The following is a 6,000-nucleotide window of genomic DNA, read 5'->3' as shown; positions in this document are numbered from 1 at the left end:
GATCAAGCGACCCAGAGTGAAACACCGATGTGAAAGATGAGAAACCGACGGCTTCTTGATTCCGCGGCGGATTTAAACTGGGAAAGTGGAATCGGAGCCGCTTGTGATCCGGGAGCGAGCGCCTGTGCTGCCGAACGGTGTGAGTGTGAGTGTGGAGTCTGCTCGGTGCTCTCACTGGCGCTGCCATGCTGTCGGCTTTAATGTGTGGCATTACATTCGAAAAGTGAAAACGGGCTCGAGGATTTTTGGAAGAGCTGCGGGAGATCAATAGTTTGTCCGGTTTCCTTTCTGAGGTCAGGAATGTAAAAGCTGGAGATTCCGGAAGCAGCGAGTGGAAAATCCCCGGTTGAAAATCACAGGCAGCGCTCGGTTCCAGCTCAGTGTTGTGTGGCTTCAGCTCACCTGGGGCACGAAGGTGGTGTAGAGGGAGGCTCTGAATTGGGGGCAGTGTGAACATGTATCGGGGGCTGGATTTTTTCATCCGGATTATAGAGAGAGCGACAGCGGTGATCCGGTGCGGCGGCTTTTAGTGCTGACATTGGGCCCCATGAAGAGCGATTCCCTTTGAAATCCACTGTGTCCCCGCGGTGTGTTCACCTGGCGCTTGTCCTGTTCACACTTCACAGGTTGGACATTGCAGAGAGCTCGGCTCACAGCCCAGGGACACCGCTTCATGGAGACAGACTCCGCTCCGATTGACCTGTCCCACAATCTGCTCTTTAACTGGGAGAAGTTTCTCATTTCTCGGTTGTTTTCTGGAGCCATTTTCAGAGTCGGATTGAAAGAATATTTGATCTGCTCCGATTCTGAGTCCAAAAGTGATCCCGCTCTCTTTTCTTTCATCCTTTCTTTCTTGTCTCTCTCCCGGGAAAGTGTCCGTGTCACTTTCTCTCTGGAAATTAACCTGGTGTCAATTTCATCCCAAAGCGAAAGTGTCTGAAGGAAAGTGACGTGTTTTGTCATTTCCGAAAGGGAGGAGAGTTTGTAAAGAGGGTGGATCAGACTGAGAGGGGTGATGGGCAGTTGGAAAAGGACGGACCTACAGGAGCGTGTCCATCTTTACCATACAAAAATATTAGGCTCATTCACAGGTACTTTTGAAGTATTCGGCTTCATTTATTCCCTGATCGGATGTGGGCGTCACTGGCAAGGCCAGAATTTGTTTCTCCTCCCTAATTACCCCTCAGAAGGTGGTGAAGAACCCTCTCCTTGAACCACTGCCGACCATGTGGTGTAGCTAAATGTACAGGGGTGTTTCCAGGAGTTTTAGCCAGTAACAGTGAAGGAATGAGGACATAGTTCTGAGCCCAAGACTTGAGCCCAAGTATGGGTGAGGCAGGTAGAGGGATCCAGGAAGTAGCACTGCAGGAGCCTCAACCCTTGCCCTTATCCAACAGGTTCTAGATTCTTGCCCCCTGTGTGGCCGAGAGCGGGGACTGTCGGGAGGATGAGCTCCCATAGCACCATGGTACAGAGAGCCATTCAAGTTGGGGGAGAAAAGAGAAATGTAGTTGTAATCCGTGATAGTATAGGCAGGGGAATAGATACTGTTCTCTGTATCCAGGATCAAGAGTCCCTAAGGCTGTGTTGCCTACCTGGTACCAGGGTTAAGGATATCTCATCTAGGTTGCAGAGGAACTTGAGTGGGAGGGGAAATATCCAGTTGTGGTGGTCCTCGTAGGTACTAATGATATAGGTAGAATTAGGAAAGAGGTTCTGCTGAGGGAATACGAGCAGCTGGGGGATAAATTAAAAAGCAGAACCAAAAAGATAACAATCTCCCGATTACTACCTGAGCCACGAGCTAATTGGCACAGGGCCAATAAGATTATGGAGATAAATGCATGGCTCAAAGATTGGTGTGGGAAAAATGGGTTCGAATTCATGGGACATTGGCACCAATACTGGGGAAAGAGGGAGCTATTTCATTCAGATCGGCTTCGCTTGAATCAGGCTGGGACCAGTGTCTTGGTGAATCGCAGAACTAGGGCTGTAGATAGGGCTTTAAACTAAATAGTTGGGAGGAGGGTTCAGTTGCATGGAAATATAAACAATCAAAGTTTAAGGAGAGGGTAAGAGTGCAGATTAGTGATGGGGCTGATTGTTACCAAAAAGGAGGTGGTGTAGATTTGTTAGTAAATGAAGAGATCAGTACTATAGTGAGGAATGATATAGGCACTGGAGAGCAAGACATAGAGTCAGTCTGGGTAGAAATAAGAAATTGCAAGGGAAAAAAGTCCCTGGTGGGAGTAATCTATAGGTCCCCAAACAATAGTTCAGCAGTAGGGCACAGTATAAACCAGGAAATAGTGGGAGCATGTAAGAAAGGCACGGCAATAATCCTGGGTGATTTTAACATGCATATGGACTGGACTAATCAAATTGGCAAGGGTAGCCTCAAGGGAGAGTTCATAGAGTGTATTAGAGATTGTTCCTTGGAGCAATATGTTGTGGAACCAACCAGGCAGCAGGCTGTTATGGATTTTGTTTTGTGTAATGAGATGGGATTAATTAATGATCTCCGAGTAAAGGATCCTCTAGGGAAGAGTGATCATAGCATGCTAGAATTTCAAGTTCAGTTTGAGAGCAAGAAACCTGAGTCCCACACTAGTGTTCTGGAGTTTAACAAAGGGAACTACATAGGCATGAGAGCAGTTTTGGGCCTAGTGGACTGGGGCAGGAAGAATACAAGGTAGGACAGTTGATGAACAATGGCAGATATTTAAGGGGATATTCAATACCTCCCAAGGAAAATATATTCTATTGAGGAAGGAAGATGGTAAGAGGGGGAAAAAGCATCCATGGCTAAGCAAGGAAGTTAAAAGTAACATAAGGGTAAAATCTAAGGCATACAAAATTGCAAAGGTCAGTGGCAGGCTGGAAGATTGGGAAACTTTTAAAGATCAACAAAGCGTTACTAAAAAATGATTAAAAAACGTGCAAAGGTAAATTATGAAAGAAAACTAGCGCAAAATGTAAAAACTGATAGCAAAAGCTTCTACAATTATATAAAAGGAAAGAGAGTAGCTAAACTGAATGTTGGTCCCTTGGAGGATGAGACTGGGGAGTTAATAGGGGGGAACGCAGAAATGGCAGAGACGCTTAATCAATATTTTGCCTCAGTTTTCATGGTGGAGGACACTAGCACCACCCCAATAATAAGTAGTGCAGAGGGTATAGAAATGGAGGACCTTAGAACCATCACCATCTCTCGAGAAAAAGCACTGAGAAAACTATTGGGATTAAAGGGTGACAAGCCCCCAGGACCTGATGGCCTACATCACAGGGTGTTAAAGGAAGTGGAAATGGAGATAGTGGGTGCATTGGTAATAATATTCCAAAATTCCCTGGATTCTGGAAAGATTCCAGTGGATTGGAAAAATGCTAATATAATGCCCTTATTCAAAAAGGTGGGGGGGGGGGGGGAGGCAGAAAGTAGAAAATTATAAAGCAGTTAGTTTAATGTCTGTCATTGGGAAATTGTTGAAATCCATTAGTAAGGAAGTAGTAATGAGTTCTTTGAAGATGTGACAAGCAAAGTGGACAATGGGGATCCTGTATCTGTAGTACTTCTGGACTTCCAGATCCGTAGAACCATAGAAAAGTTACAGCACAGAAGGAGGCCATTCGGCCCAACTTGTCCATGCCAGCCCAGGGACTCCCAGGTACCCTTTCTAATCCCACGTTCCTGCACTCGGCCCATAGTCTTGCACCTTACAGCATTTTAGGTGCAGATCCAGGTACTTTTTAAAAGAGTTTAAAGTTTCTGCCTCCACCACCAAGTTGGGCAGTGAATTCCAGACACCCACTACCCTCTGCATAAAAAATTCTTCCTCATGTCCCCCCTACACCTTCTGCCACTTATCTTGAATCTATGTCCCCTGGTTCTAGAATTCTCCATCAAGGGAAACAATTTTATCCTGTCCATCTATCTATTCCCCTCATAATTTTGTACACCTCAATCAAGTCACCTCTCAGCCTTCTTTGTTCTCAGGGAAAATAGCCTTAACCTATTCAATCTCTCTTTATAGCTACACATTTCTAACACAGGCAACATTCTTGTAAACCTCCTCTGCACTCTCTCCAGAGCTATTACGTCCTTCCTGTAATGTGGTGATGAGAACTGCACACAATACTCCAGTTGTGGTCTCACCAGTGTTTTATGCAATTCCAACATCATATCCTTACTTGTATATTCTATACCTCTGCCATTGAAGGAGAGCATTCCATATGCCTTCTTTACAACCTTGTTTACTTGAACTGCTGCCTTCCGGGACCTGTGTACTTGCACGCCAACATCTCTCACTTCATCTACCCCTCTTAGTATATTCCCTTTTATTGTGTAATCTCTGTAACTGTTTGACCTCTCTAAATGTATGAGCTCACACTTCTCTATGTTAAAATCCATCTGCCACTTTACCAACCACTCCACCAACCCATCTATATCGTTTTGGAGATTATGGCTATCCTCTACACTATCCACTACTCAATCTTTGTGTCATCTGCAAATTTCCCAATCATGACCCCTATGTTCACATCCAAATCATTAATATATAACACAAACAGCAAGGGTCCCAACAACAAGCCCTGTGGAACACCACTTGAGACAACTTTCCATTTGCAAGGACATCTATCGACCATTACCGTTTCTTTCCTGTTACAAAGCCAACCTTTTATCCAGTTTTACCCTGAATCCCATGGGCTTTTACTTTCCTGACCAATCTGCCATGATGAGCAATGGCAGATATTTAAGGGGATATTCAATTCCTCCCAAGTAAAATATATTCTAAAGAGGAAGAAAGATGGTAAGAGGGGGAAAAAGCATCCATGGCTAAGCAAGGAAATTAAAGGTAACATAAAGGCAAAAACTAAGGCATACTAAATTGCAAAGGTCAGTGGCAGGCTGGAAGATTGCGAAACTTTTAAAGATCAACAAAGCGTTACTAAAAAAACAATAAAACAAGCAAAGGTAAATTATGAAAGAAATCTAGCGCAAAATGTAAAAATTGATAGCAAAAGCTTCTACAAGTATAAAAAAGGAAAGAGTGTAGCTAAAGTGTACGTTGGTCCATTGGAGGATGAGACTGGGGAGTTAATAGTGGGGAACACAGAAATGGCAGAGACGCTTAATCAACATTTTGCCTCAATTTTCACAGTGGAGAACACTAGCACCACCCCAATAGTAACAAGAAGAGCAGAGGGTATAGAGAAGGAGGAACTTAGAACAATCACCATCACAAGAGAAAAAGTACTGTGAAAACTATTGGGATTAAAGGGTGACAAGCCCCCAGGACCTGATGGCCTACATCCCAGGGTCTTAAAGAAAGTGGCAATGGATATAGTGCATGCATTGTTAATAATATTCCAAAATTCCCTGGATTCTGCAAAGAATCCAATGGATTGGAAAAATGCTAATATAATGCCATTATTCAAAAAGGGAGGGAGGCAGAAAGCAGAAAACTATAAACCAATTAGTTTAACGTCTGTCATTGGGAAATTGTTGGAATCCATTATTAAGGAAGTAGTAATGGGTTCTTTGAAGATGTGACAAGCAAAGTGGATAATGGGGATCCTGTAGATGTAGTACATCTGGACTTCCAGGACCATAGAACCATAGAAAAGTTACAGCACAGAAGGAGGCCATTCGGTCCATCTTGTCCATGCCAGCCCGAGGACACCCAGGTGCCCTTTCTAATCCCACCATCCTGCACTCGGCCCATAGCCTTGCAGCTTACAGCACTTTCAGGTACTTTTTAAAAGAGTTAAAAGTTTCTGCCTCTACCACCAACTTGGGCAGCGAATTCCAGACACCCACTACCTTCTGCGGAAAAAAGGATCTTCCTCATGATCCCCTACACCTTCTGCCACTTATCTTGAATCTATGTCCCCTGTTTCTAGAATTCTCCATCAAGAGAAACAATTTTATCCTGTCCATTTTATCTATTCCCCTCATAATTTTGTACACCTCAATCAAGTCACCTCTCAGCCTTCTTTATTCTA

The sequence above is a fragment of the Cetorhinus maximus genome, chromosome 25 (genome assembly GCF_964194155.1).
Source record: "Cetorhinus maximus chromosome 25, sCetMax3.hap1.1, whole genome shotgun sequence".
Classification (NCBI taxonomy): domain Eukaryota; kingdom Metazoa; phylum Chordata; class Chondrichthyes; order Lamniformes; family Cetorhinidae; genus Cetorhinus; species Cetorhinus maximus.
This window is presented reverse-complemented; position numbering follows the sequence as displayed.